At 43.3% G+C, this 14,705-nt stretch overlaps 1 protein-coding gene across 11 annotated transcripts in view; it reads left to right on the top strand.

Annotated features, from left to right (window-relative positions):
• Positions 1–14,705, top strand: part of FOXP1 (forkhead box P1) — a 512,855-nt gene that overhangs the window by 427,586 nt on the left and 70,564 nt on the right. The window lies entirely within an intron of this gene.

A 14,705-nucleotide genomic window follows, 5' to 3' on the forward strand; every position in this document is an offset into this window, starting at 1 on the left:
TTTAGTCGCTCTGTACTGCCCTCCTTGAAGGCCTTTTTCATGGTGAATACTCAGCGAAGGTTTGAAGGATGGAGAGCTGGAAGGGGTCTGTGTATATGCACACACAATCCGTGTATATCCACACAAATTAAAAAAAGAATAAAGTCTTCCCTTCCAAAGAGGACTGCAGTGCTGTCTCAGTTGCTCTATTCCCGTTAGGAAGTGAAGACTTTATATTTTACAATTGCCCTCAGCTTCACTCGAATGTTAGCCGACGCCACGTTTGTTTGAGATAGCCAGAATACATCCTGGGAGCAGAAGAGGTCTAAGAAAATGAAGCTGTTAATTCATGCTACTGGATCTCAGCACCCAAAAGCATTAATACTACTGTTGAATGCTTTTCAGAAGTGGAATATATATAATGCTCCTAAAATTAAAAAGATTTATTTTCAGTGTACTATTTTTAAACCGTTTCCCATCTATTTCGTATGCCCAGCTTCTCCACACAGAAGAAAAGAGACTTTCAAAGTAATGTGTGATAGTAAATGTCACTTCCAGCAGTAAAAACAAATTCTGTATTTTGTTTTTTCTTAATAAAAATGACTCAGTGAAAGTTTTTTAAATTATATTTTTCACTTGAGCAATTACAAATATAATTTCATATATTTCGTGAAATATTGAGCATTAAGAAGCCCACGGGTTTAATTAGATTTGTATCTCTCTACCAGCAACATTTTATCCATTTTGAGATCAGTAATCACAGAAACTGCTATGTGAATATTTGTGCCTGTGTGTGCGTGTGTCCCATTCAAGCTTAAAAACGTGAGAGGGTCTGAGAGATGGAGATAATCTGTTTTAACCGAAACTTGCTACGATCCCTTTAAGATCACTTGGGAGTTTCTGTGGCAGACGTAGGGGAAGTAAAAGGTGTTTTAAATGACTGTTTGGGACATTTTGAAGGATGGAATGGTGGACTGTAAGAATGTGTGTGGAGCCATTGGGCCACATGTGGCTTCTGTTGTTTCCAGTGAGGATAGATTTGTATGTCCGGAGGCCAGTCTTAGCTCTTGCTTTATTATCTCTTACGGTGTCTTTGTACTTAAAAAACAAACAGAAAAACCCTTAACATTAAATAGCTTTCAAAGAAAGGTTCCAGGCTGTCGTCCCCTGCTGTACTTGCTTTTGGTGTGTAAGGCTGATGATGCCCATTTACTGCAGAGTGATCGAATTACATCTTCATCCGTAGGCAGAACGGGCCATCCACTAAAAAAATGCCGACTGATGCACTTTAAGGTATTTGTTGCAATCTTGTCGGCCATGTGGAGCCTGCACGGATTTCCTGTGACACAGAAAACTCTTCTTGTTTAGATGCACTGTGCTCAGTTTCATTCTGAAAGGTTCTATATCTGCAGTCAGGTGATAGATTAGCAATGAGGCAGGTGGGAGAAGAATAGCCCTTTTCAAACATCTTAAGGTGTATTTGAAAGTAAATGGATCTGATGGGCAGTCTAATTCCAGGAGAGTAAGTTTGTTGGAATATTTCGTTTTTTATGGTCCTTCCTTGGCTACACAACGGTTAGGCTTAATCTTCATTATGCTACCTGGCCAAAATTAGAATATGGATCGGGAAAGAACTTGGGTTCTCCTGAGCCTTAATCTGGCTGTAAAATCAGGCTGAATTTCCCACTTATACATGTAAAGAGGAGACAACTAGGACATTATATGCCACTCCTTAATATCTGATCTCTCAGTTTATATCATAGGGTAGGTTCCTAGTTGTGGCTGAATTAAAAGAAAATTCTAGTGACCCTATCTTAGCCGAATGTAGTGAACAAGACAAATGGGTACCTTAGGTTAGAGATAATTCAAAAGTTACAGACTTGCAGAATCGATCATTAAAAATTCAATTATTAGTTAGCCAGCTTTGTGTACGTACAGGTGCTTTTAATGAGGTTTTATCTGGTTTTACCTTACGATTGTTTTTTAAATCAGGAATGTGGTATCCTGTTCAGTGGAAAATGGTAAAAAAAAAAAAAAAAAAAAAAAAAAAAAAAAGCCATCAGTATAAAAATACGTTTTCACCTGTGCGCTGCCCAGAGGTTTCTCGCAGGGGTCCCTTGGAGAATTGTCACCCCTTCCTTGGCAGTGCATGTGTGAAACACGTAACTTTGTGGGCTCTCCGTTGACTTCGGCATGGTATCCTTTCCCCCTCTCTGTCCTCCTGGAGCAGTGTCTGAACAAGCAGAAGCCTCTGTCGCACTGAATAATAATCTAGCCCTTCAAACTCCCATCTCAGGTGACCAGCTTAGGAATTCCTCCTGCAAGGATTCAGGAATGCCCTGTGTGAAAATGGGTTGGAAAAAGGCAGCATCCTAGGGGTTTTTGTTTTTTGAAGTAGTCACCTGTCTGACAATCTCACCGAGGTCACATATTTCCGTGTCATTTGGAAACCGCCTCGCCCCCCCCCCCCCCCCCCGCTCTTGCCCCCATGCGTTTTGCGGGCTCCTGTGAGCAGCCGCTGTAGCAGCAGCTCTGGGGTCTGGTGAGCTGCAATCTGTTAAGGAGATAAATAATGTGCTTGGCACGACACTCCTACTCTCCTCTTTAATTTGTCTTACACAAGGAAAATTATAATTAAATCATTCAGGGTAAACCCTTGAGTGCAGAGAAGGGAAAAAACACACTTTGGGAAAGATTGCCAATAGAAACCCACTTCCCTGTTGCGCAGGGTAGAGACATTTATCAATATTCAGCACTATTACGAGAGGAGCGGCCCATGTGATTTGTGAGGCGGATGCCAACGCTCAAATCAAGGCTTGTTAAGATCCTGTCCCTGCGCAATCACGGACATTCAGCATCATTAGAATTCAGTACTGGCGCCGTGCTTCGTGCTTTGATTTTCTCCCAGCGATTTAATAATGTTTATTGTGCTGATTATATATACATTCATTGGTGCAATAAACATACCTCGGTTGCCAGCGCCTGGGAGAAGTGTGGCGAAGGTGAAGTTCAGCGGGCAGGAGCTAGAGGTAGCTGAAGAGGAAGCAGGCACGTTCGCCTCTCTCACTGCCATTTTATTCCCGCGGACCAGGGAGCCGTGACGTCTTAGACGAAGAGATGAAACTCAGACCTGGGATACCTGTGAACGTGAAGCTGTGATGTTGTTTCCTTGACTTGCCTGACTGTCTTGCTTTAGGAAATTCCAAGTTTTGGTGTGGGTAAACAAAACCAACGGAATGCAAATGAAACATTTATTAAAATGCTAAATTTAGTAAAGCCCTTTGAGCTTCTTGGATCAAAGCAGCTATGTAAATACAAATAGCAATTACTACTTAAGTAATTGCCTGAATTAAAATTCTAAATATCACATTATATTATGGTGCACTAGGGAAAGGAAAGTGAACTCACATTTAATCAGTTCTTTCTCTGTCCCGAGCACTGGCTAAACTCTTGTGTTTGGAGTGATGTCTCATTTTATCCTCGAGACTGCTGGGAAGCAGTCGGGAGTATTAGACCCATTTCACAGACAAGGAAATTGAATCATGGAGATTAAATAACTGACAAAGAGTCACAGAACTGGTTTGTGGCCTATCCAAGATCCAAATTCAAGCCCGTCTCTTACTAAACAGCACTTAAGGTTTTCATTCAGCCCAGAAGTGAATATTTAATTACGATAAGAATGACGCTCCTAAAATAAAGTTTAAATTTAATTTAAAGCCAACAAAACGTATGCTGACTTCACCTACTGTGTGCCTATCAGCACATTTTATAGGAAAATAGCAGAGTTTGCTCTTTTAAGGCAGTACTGGTATTTACTGGGCCTTTCCTAAAGGCAGTGGGCGGGTAGGATTTGTAAAATATAAACCACTCACAACGTGAAACAGCACAGAGGGAGCAAAAAGGAACCCCATGCTGGATTTGCACACAAACGCCAAGCAAGCCTCCCTCCCTCTGAAACTGTCCCGCCTTTACTCCTGGCCTTGTGAATCTCGCGTTTCCGCATCGAACACCTCATACGTTCTTTATCCTATTTCCCTTGTCCTCTGCAGTCTGCATTAGAAATATTCCAATTTTCTGACCCTTCCCAGCTTTTTGCTTTCAGTTCAGCCGCCGCTAGCTAACTTGAGCATCGCTGAGAGTCACAGCTGCTCTAGGTGTTAGCGTCGAGGCTTCCTTAAGCACCTGGCGGAAAAGGTTTCTTTCACCTTTGGCAAGACCATGGTTGTGCAGTCTCTTCTCTCTCTGCGGCTGTCCCGTTGTGCTCAGGATCAGGTGGCCCAAGTTGGGCCCCTTCCCTAACCTGCCCTCTGCCCAGTCCCCGTGTTCCTCCTTCCTTCTCGTGTGTTGACACAGCCCCTTGTATTCCAGTTGCTTGCGTTTCCCACTTTTCCACACTCCACAGTGGGCAGCTGCCTTCAAATAACCCCTAAAGGTTTTTGCTTGGCTAGTGCACTTTCAGACACAGTCTCTGTTTCTGATTTGTGGCCTCTTGACATACTGCCATGTGTTTGACTACACGAACAATAACATTTGTGTTTCCCGCCCCACTCTTTTCAAAAGGCAAGGAATTCAAACGTGGACAGGCCTGGCATTTCATTTTTCTTTCTTTCTATTTTTTTTTTTTTTTTTTGGAACTAAATTCTCTGTTGATGAATTGGTATTGGTGTTCTTGGTTTACTTGCTAAAATTCTAGAAGTTTGTTTGTAGAACTGTTCCACTTATACACGCCTTTATCTGTTACATGTTTTCATACTCATGTTGCTGGACTATTGAGCCAGAAATGTAAGCAGTCAGCTCTAGGTCACATTACTCTGAACAGCTCTTCCTCATTTCAACTGTTGTTGTTTTCTTTTTGAAAACCAGATGATTTCTTCTCGGTTTCTTTTGATTTGAGGCATTTGAACCAACGAGCTACCCCAAATCTTTATTTTCCATTAGAGCATTCCGGAGAGCATTCTCCCGCCAGACCGTCCCCTATTGTCTTCAAAATCATTACTGCTCCTTTCTGCCATTATGTGCTGGGGCAGCTGATCTGTAATAGAAGTCAGCCACTTATGGCCTTCCAGCCACATCTGGCCCGGTGCTCATTTTGCAAAATAAAGTTTTATTGGAACACAGCAATGATAACTCATTGACACATTGTCTGTGGCTGCCTTCATGCTACAGCGGCTGGTGGGAGCAGTTGCAGCAGAAACACGGCCCATAGTGACTAAAATGTTTACTGTCTGGCCATTTACAGAAAATAATTTGCAAACTCCTGATTTCAGCTCTAAGCAAAGTGTTTCTCAGATTTCCTGATGATATTTTCACAGGTATTTTCAAAAATACACAGCTTCCTAGGCCTCTCTCCTGAAGAATTGGATTATACCCGTCTGCGATGGGGTCAGGAATTGGTATTGGTCACACCTAACCTATGTTCTTGCTACTCAGTGGCCGCCGGCCAGCAACTTTGGCATTACCTGGGAGGAGCATGTTAGAAGTTCAGGGTCTTCGGTCCCACCCCAAACCCACTGAGTCAGAGTCTTTGCTTTAACCGGATCCCCAGGGCTTGCTCAAATTTGAGCAGCAGTGCCAGTGGGCATGTTCACTTTACCTGGGTTTGGGCGCTGTTGGAAAGGGCAGAGCTTCCCCCCCTAAAATTGGATTAACATCCCAGACGTATGCAGCCCACAAAGCTAGTGATTTGCCATTCTTGTGTGAACCTAGACATTAGCGGTAGAATTGCCGGAAGGAATCGCTAGCTGGTATGGAATGGTGATGATAACGCAGCTGCTGTTTACTGAACTATTGGTTAGTGCTGGACACATGCTTCAAGGATTCCACGTAAGCCCCGATACTGATCTTCCCATTTAATCCTGACGGTAACTCTGTGGGGTCCTGTCTTCTTTGTACGATGACATTTGAGGGCTCAAAACACTCGTGTAGCTTGCACCAGCAACACAGTTAGTTGGGGTACCAGGCAGGGACTGGAACGAGGGTCTCTCCAACCCTCAAGTCCTTGCAATGACTGTCATAGTGGAGTCGTTCTCAAGTAGGCTCTTGATCAGCACCACCTTGGCTTCATCCCAGAGTCCGGGGTCACGGTCCCGATGGGGCAAAGCTCCGAGATCAGGATGAGGCCAGAGCCTTGAGGGGTGAGAGCCTGGGGCCAGACCTATCTGTTCAGCCATAATTTGGGAGAAGCTCCAAAGGGTCTCAGAGAGCAGCTCTCCTCCCTTGCGTCGTCTTTTTGCAGGGAGGCAGATCGGGTGACTCGCGGCAGAGAATGTGAAGAGCAGGCTGGGCATGGCCTGTCGCGTGTCGTGAGGGACGTGAGTGAGAAGTACATGTCGCCAGTCGCCGAGGCCTGAAATACAGGTGCTTCTTAGCCCCAAAGCAGACTGGCGGGAGCGACACCTGTCCCGTGTCTGTCTGTGTGGGCAGTAGACTGTGTAGGGCAAAATCATTTGTGTTTATATCAGGAAGAAACAGCCAGGTCCAATCAACATTTTGTACCACAGACGTGCTGCTGGGTGTTTTGTGAGCATCATGCTTAGAAGAGCTGCAGTCCGTTTGTCTCATGCTTAAACCCTGTTGCTTCTGGGTCTTAGAAGCAGGGAAGAAAGGTTCCGTCACAGCAGGGTGGCATGGTGTCGTCTCTTGTCATTCATACATAGGATGGGGGGAGGGAGATGATCTTTACAATATTGGCATGCCATGAGGGATAGGTTTATGGATTTTCTTGACTGTTCACTTTGTGTGGTGATTAAAAAAAAAAAAACTCAGCCATTATTCTCTAACAGCTGTTGTATCTTATCTCAATAAAGTGGCTTTTACCATAACACACCATCATTAGACTCTATAAATCTTTTTCTATTTATTGTGTTTAAACGATACATGCTTTCCAATAAAATGACATCATCGCTCTAGAGAGATACATTCATTGGATAAGTTTCTCTTAAATTGGGTTGATTTTAATGTTTTTTCTTGGGATGTTATATAATATGCATCTTACCCATGGGCTATTTCATGTCTAATGTGCCCAGTTTCTCCTGCAAAATTATATTTGAGCCCCCGTTTTTCTCTCGTCATGTAGGATAGATATTCTTTTCTGTCGAGTTGGTCCTGCTAATAGGGTTTTTTTCTGCCAGATCCCTTTGCTGGCACCCACCCATTTTACAGGTGTTTACACTTGTGTGGAAGGGGCACAGGCCCCTCCCAAACACATTAGCTTTCTTAACCTTTCTCTTACACTAAGAATGTGAAGGAAAGCATATGGCAGAACAGCGAAGACCAATTTGGAGGGAACCCTGACAGCATTTTCCCTTGTACCTTAAGAGTATCTTGTTGAAATGCACACGCAAGAACTCAAGTTACAGAACAATTTCCTTTGGTGGACACGGGATCCATCCAGAAGTGGAAAGGGAAGCCATGGGTCTACAGAAAGCCATGTGGTTTGGGAAAGTCCTTAGCGTTCTTCTCTTCTCACTTAAATGATGAGTAGCACTCTCTTGTTTTTAAGCCAGTAATGGGGCCACATGAGGGGGGACCTGCACAGGAGGCTTAAATGAAAGTCACGTTCTTTTTCGAGATTTCCAAAGCGGTTTGGCACTGGCTTCACCCCGTAGCCTGGCTCTGAAGCTGTCTCCGAGGGAGCCACCACCGTGCTGACGGGCTCACTTGGGTAATGCAAATGAGCGTGTTACATATGTACAGCAGTCCTGAGGTTCTTTATTCCACCCCCCTTTGTAATCAGTCAAGGCCTAACTATATTATAAAGTATATTCTCCTCATTAAAACAATAGTGGAAGCTCACAAAGGGAAATTGTTAATATGTGTTCCAGCTTGTCATTTCTGCCTGTGTGAATAAAGAAGATAACCGTTCCTTTGGGAAACTATTTCGGGAATTGAGCAACAGATATGCTAGCCAGAGAATTCTCTTAACTGTAATTCTCCTTTTTGTTTGTACTCAAAAATAACATCCTGATGGGCTCCTTGGTGCCTCTGCACATACAGAGCACAATTGCCACAGCCCAGGTGGTGTTAATATGGGACAATCCCCCGGGCACATGTCGCCAAGAGTTGTACAGCTTGTTCAGTGTCTTCGTCCATATGGCAGTCTGTACCATTCACAGGAAGGCGTCGGGGCTGTGCCTGGTGGGTACTGTGGTCAATGTAGTGTGAAGAGAAGGCTTCCACTCACAGCAGCCTCTGTGGTACAGTTTGTCTTACGGTAGATCTGAGCTATAACATGCTTACACACGCACACACACACACACACACACACACACACACTCAACTAAGGGACTCCAGAAGAGCTTTGCTGGTTTCCTTCCCCCTCCTCTTCTTCCGTCCCCCACACCTCTCCCGCCTTCGTTTTCCAAAATGAAACAAACGGTTAACTGAGCAGGTATAATTCAGGTGCATGAAACATACCTGGATTACAGAAAGTCCTTGAAAACACACACACACACACACACACACACACACACATTTTTCTAGGTGGTTGTTCATGGATAACTCAATTTAGAGAATACTTGCCTGTACTAGAATTCTTCTGTACACTCTGTGGCTTTTGTTCCTTTTTTGCATTGTAAGTTGCAAAGCCTGTTTTCATGGTACAGTTGGGGCTAGTGGTTTTGGTTTTTCCATCTTAGAATGCAAAAGGGGAAAAGGAAAAGAAAATCATGACTGGGCTCAGAAATCTGAGAGTAAAACATTCCCTGGAGGTGTTAGAACTGAAAAGGGAGAACGAAGGCAACAGAGGTTTCCCAGTGAAGAAGGTGAAAATAGGAACCGCTTTAGGAGGCACTTTGGGAAATTTACCAGAAGGCAGAGCCTTCCCATTTATATACCTAAATGCTGTTCCGCTTTTGTGTAACTATTTGTATTCTTGTTTGGTAAACAAACAGACCCCATAGCAACTGTAGCTGATGATATTTATACTACCTGTAAGACTTCCCTAAACAAACAGACATACTTTTATGACCTTCAAATTTCATTCCTTTTATAGTCAAGGAAATCGGACTAATGCCAGGTTGGTTGGTTGATCTTTCTTTCTTTCTTTCTTTCTTTCTTTCTTTCTGATTCCTTTCCTTACCTTTCTTTCCTTTTCTTTCCTTCCTTTTTTTTCTTTCTGCCCCTCTCTCTCTCTCCCTCTCCCTCCTGCCTTCTTTATTTCTTTGTTTCTTCCTTTCCTTTCCTTAACCTTTCCTTACCTTTCTTTCTTTCCTTCCTTCCTTTCTTTCTTTTTCTCTCCCTCCCTCCCTTCCTCCTTCCCCTACCTTCCTCCTTCCCTCCCTCTCCCTTTCCCCTTCCTCTCTCTCTCCCTTCCTTCTTTCCTTCCTTCCTTCTTTTTTTATACTTTGAAGTCCATTTTTGAAGGATTTTTCCTATGTGTGTATTTCACATCTTGGCTGTGAATGTCGAGTTTGAAGGTGTATTATGACAGAAGGAAAGAAAAACCTGAAGTGTTTGTGTAAATGATACGGTATTTGCTTTCAAGAGGGACCATTGAGTCATCTGGTGGAATTTTAGGTTATATATCAGAAAGGCTAAAACTCCACCGAAAGTATTACTATAGACCTTAGATTTGGACAGGCATCTCTGGCTATGTCTCTACCTTTTATATCTAAAATATTGATGGAAACATTCTTGTACGTATGAGCCCCTATCTTCAACTTCCCTTTTTCCACATGAGTCATATTTATGACAAGAACAAGAAGTCTCGTGTTAAAGATCAGTGTGAGAAATAAATGGCAGTTTGCTTTATTTAGAAAAAAAAAATTGACACCAAGAGCTGGAATAATCCAGTGGTGTTTGAATAAATTAGAGGGATTGTACAGGCAAAAAGAAAAAGAAACTTAACAAGGAAAAATGGGAAGTTGTCCAGAGTTCAACAAAACTGGGTTCCTGAGTGGGTCAGAAGTCGCTGGACAGTACTGAGGTGCATCCATTCATTCAGCAGAACTTACCAAACCCTCAGCACCTGCCAAGTGTCCTAGGCTGTAGGGCATGCAGCTGTGAGCTTGACGAAGTCTGTCCTCATGGAGCTGACAGTACAGCAGAAGTAGAACAAACAAACAATTACGTAATAAAAAGAAACAAATTCTGAAAAAAAATAATAAAGCAAGGAATAGAGAGGACTGGGTCTCGCAAACTTCTGTGAGGAAGTGACCCTTGAACAGATGGAGAGAAGTGACGGAACAGTCCTCAGGGCTTAGGACACAGCAGAAGCAGAGGCCTTGAGGCAGGAACAGAAAGAACATGTTTGGCTGGACCATGGCCCATACCTTGTTTAGTGTGGGGGTGGCTGTGTTGTTTAGTGGTTATAGGTGTGGACTCTGAATCTGGACTGCCTGCATTCCACTACAGGCTGCCCACTGAAGTGACTTAACCTCAGTGTGCCTCGGTTTGCCATCTGTGAAATGGGCATGTAGCAGGCTGTGACACATAGTAGGTGCTCAGTAAATATTGAGTACTGTTCATTATTGTCAGAGTGGTCTGTTCGTTCGAACTGCATCTATTGAGCATTTATTATATATTAACCATATAGGTTCAGGAAATTAAATAAAGGGCCACCACCTAGTTCTTCCCCTGAAGCAGCTCACAGCCTAATCACAGAGACATACAGGGAGAGAGTTACTTGCAACACAGTATAAAAAATGCTGTGATATGAACATATACAAAATGTGACACTGTAGGATTTGTGTTTTTTTTTTTAACGGTTATTTATTTTTGAGACAGAGACAGAGCATGAATGGGGGAGGGGCAGAGAGGGAGACACAGAATCGGAAGCAGGCTCCAGGCTCTGAGCCATCAGTCCAGAGCCCGACACGGGGCTCAAACTCACGGACCGCGAGATCGTGACCTGAGCTGAAGTCGGACGCTTAACCGACTGAGCCACCCAGGCGCCCCAAGTAGGATTTGTTTTAAATGAGTACTAGAGGAATATCACACTGGATGTATTTCCACCCCCACCCCCACATAGGTAGCAGGTGAGATTTTTGAATACAGTGAGCTCCAGGAAGGAAGGTTCCCTGTCTCTCTTGTTGATTGCTAACCTCCTGATCATCCAGCATAGCCAGCCTGGTATAAGAGGTGCGAAATTTCATTGCAGAGAGACTAGATGAAATCCACAGAAGAAGGTGAACGAATAGAATGTTAAAGATTAAGAACCCGTTAGGTGTAGTTATATATTTGCTACCCTTTGGCCACAGATTGTAGGAGAACCTGTTCAGTCTTGTGGATCCTTACAGAGGATGCAAACAGGGAAAAAATCTGGGTTTCTGTTAAGAGTGCTCCTCAACCCTGAGTGAACTTGCAGTAGAATCATTTGGAGGACTGGCTGACCTACAGGCTGCCAAACCTCAGTCCCAGTGCTTCTGATTCAGTTATTTGGGGAAGGGCCTAAGAATGTGCATCTCTGACAAGTTCCCAGGGGCCTTACTTTGAGAACCGCTGCTCTCACACATCCACAGGCCGTGGCGTTCTTCCCCTGCTACTATTCAAAGTGACAGAGAAGTGACGGAGAGAGAGACAAGTTCTTAACACCGCGACCCAGTGTAAACTATTTTACAGAACAAAAATTCTCTTAAGATTTCCTCATGCTGGCCTTTTAAGTCATTTGTAAGCGCTCTTGTTTTGTTTTTCTGGGTTTTTTTTTTTATGTCCAAAGATGATTTTTGTGCCTCAGCCATCTGCCTGCTCTCTCTCTCTCGTAGCAGTTGAGCTCCTACTGATACTGTAAGGCCCACATCAAATATTACAGCATTTTATGTTCGATCCGTCTGTTCAATTCTCTTTCTCCCCAAATGGAAAATTGGGTACAGCTCTTTCAGAGAGGAAGAGAACTGGCAGTGACCTCCAAATGTATTTGATTATTCACTCCATCATTAAAAAAAGTGTTGAGCATACGTCCACACTGTGTTTTTAATTTGTTACACACGTGTGTAATATAGTACCTGTAATATAAAAAAATAGAGGCTAAGGGTGAGAAATAGGCACCCATATACCCACATGTATATTCTCAGAAAAGTCCTACTGTTGCTTTAACACATGCATACAGAAACTATAATATTATCTTACTGCTCCCCACCGGGTCTTCTTATGAATCCCAGTTTGAGACTCTCATCTAGGAACCCAACGTGATGTTTATCACAAAATCAGTGTTTGCTTAAAACCTGCCAAAATAAAGGTAGGGAAGAGTTTAACCCAGCGAACGTTAATGAAGCGCCTTGTCCTACAGAGAAATAATGGTAATTACATAAAGTAGGGGATAGATCTAAGGAAACCTAAATGCAGGTGCCTAATGGTTTTCAGCCAATTTGTATCTGTACGTTGCTTGTGCCCTTGTCTGCTGCTTACTCATCTGGCCCTCACACTTTACTTACATGATTCTTCTGGGTCTTGAGTATAATTGTGCTGGCTTCCATAGACTGTTCCGGAGGAAGGACTAAGAAGAATTAGTGTTGAACTTTTATTTATGTTCTTTGGTTTTCTTGGGTAACTGTTGGTACCTTTAACATATGGACACGTTCCACATAGACTTTGTGAGTCACCAGTGCAAACACACTCGCATTGACATAATGAGAATGCCTGCCTAATGGTGTTAATAATTTTTGGATTAGTGGTCCCTATGTCTGTATTGACACAGTTGCTCACAGCCACTCTTTGGAAGGCATTCTGTTTTCTTAGCGAGATCCCAGTGTTAAGACTGCCAGTGGTAAACTCTCGTAAACTGAGGATGGCCCTTAGTGGTGTAAAAAACAAGAGGTAGACTCCTGCCTTCCCTTTCTTTTTTTCTCCCCTTTCTTTATTCCTCCATTCATCACCACGCACACGTGCGCGCTCTGCTCTTGTCATCTCCTGCTCGCTGTTTGTGACACTCAGGCTCTCATTCTCTGCTCCATTGTCCTGCTGGGGCACATACTCCGGGCGTCTGAGAATCAAGATGGCGCGTTCTGCCCAGTGTCGCTGAAGGGAGAGACGGGGCAGATCGGTGATGTGGGTGGGGAGGAAGAGAAGCGTCCATCTCATGATCATGGCATCCCGCCCCAGGTTGGGTACATCTGACCATTGACTTTTAAAGTGAGTAACCTAAGTCAGTAAAGTAGCGTAGTACCAAAAGGAATATGGTACCAAATGCCCAAAAATAAAAATCTAAAAAATACATCTGTCAAAGTAAGTAAGTAAAGCCAGTTACTAGTCCCATCTCCAGCCTGCCCATGAGATGCCCCTAGATCCCATATTTTACAGCTTTACGTCCTAGGAGCATTGGATGTAGTGCACTCCGTTTTGCTGGCCCTTGGGGGGTTTTGTCCGGTAAGTTCAGGATGACCCGGAGGCTCGCTCTTCTCCCTTGAAAATTCTAATTAAAAGTGTGTCTTCAGAGACTTGCCACTCATTGTTAACTCGGGAAGATAATCCAGCTAGAGACTGAATCTCCTTGCAGAATAGGTCTTAAACTTTTGGTTTCCCAAACTTCAGTCATCTGAGTATGTGTCCCATTATCATGAGGTTAGCCATATCTATGTATCATTTCTATTATTCTCTTCAAATCAAGTCATTTTTTAAATTATAATTTTTTTTTGAGAGAGAGTGTGCACAGGCGTTGGGGAAGGGACACACAGAGAGAGAGAGAGAATCCTAAGCAGGCTCCAAGCTGATAGCACGGAGCCTGATGCGGGGCTTGATCTCACGAACCGAGATATCGTGACCTGAGCTGAAATCAAGAGTCAGACGCTTAACTGACTGAACCATCCAGCCTCCTGTCAAGTCATTTTTTTAAATTTAAGTCCAATAAGCCTCATCCTAAGAAATGATACCTATGAAATCAGAGGCTGGAGATACTAGATATGTTTTTAACTAATATAAATTAGAATAAATGTGCCAGTTTTTTAAAAAATACACATTCTGGTTTCATGTGATATTTTATGGGCCACTGTCGAGTGCATGCATGTCAAATATTGGAATATTTTTGTAGGATTTCCTCTTTTTTAAAAACTTTTTTTAATGTTTATTTTTGAAAGAGATTGAGGGGAGGGGCAGAGAGAGAGGGAGACACAGAATCCAAAGCAGGCTCCAGGCTCTGAGCTGTCAGCACAGAACCTCATGCAGGGCTTGAACCCACAAACCATGAGATCATGACCCGAACCAAAGTCAGAAACTTAACTGACTGAGCCACCCAGGTGCCCCTAGGCTTTCCTCTTTTTGCTGAAGAGAGGGACTTTGACTGAATATGGTACTGTGCCAAGTGAATTGAAACCCTGCTTTCATGGTATGTTTACCCTGGTTTCCTAGAAAAGCCCAAAACTATCATTTATCTTCCTAAAAATCTAATTCCCCATCCTGTTTATTCACCCATACATCTTATACTTCCGGGTTTGGGGATAGCAACCAGACGGGGAGCCAGGGGGCTGTGATGTTTAGAGTTGTCACATTCACCGATTCATCAGTTTATGGCAGGATATTCCTGATAGATCAGTGTAATATCTGGAGACATCATTCTCAGATGAAAGCACTCACCAAATTTGGGTTAATGTGAAATTGGTGTTTATTAGACAGGAAATACTCCTTTCCCCATGCTAACTTCCTTCAGTCTTACCTGCTTTGTGATACTAAATTTTAAAAAGCCTTGCCTGTATTTCTTAGGTAACAGGGCCAGGCAGCCCTTTTTTTTTTTTTTTTTTTTTTTTTTTTTGAGTCTGCAACTCTTGCTTGGTGAGGAGTGCCCAGGGTCACCCCTT

This window comes from Puma concolor, chromosome A2 (assembly GCF_028749965.1).
Source record: "Puma concolor isolate L17-30 chromosome A2, mPumCon1.1.hap2, whole genome shotgun sequence".
Lineage (NCBI taxonomy): Eukaryota > Metazoa > Chordata > Mammalia > Carnivora > Felidae > Puma > Puma concolor.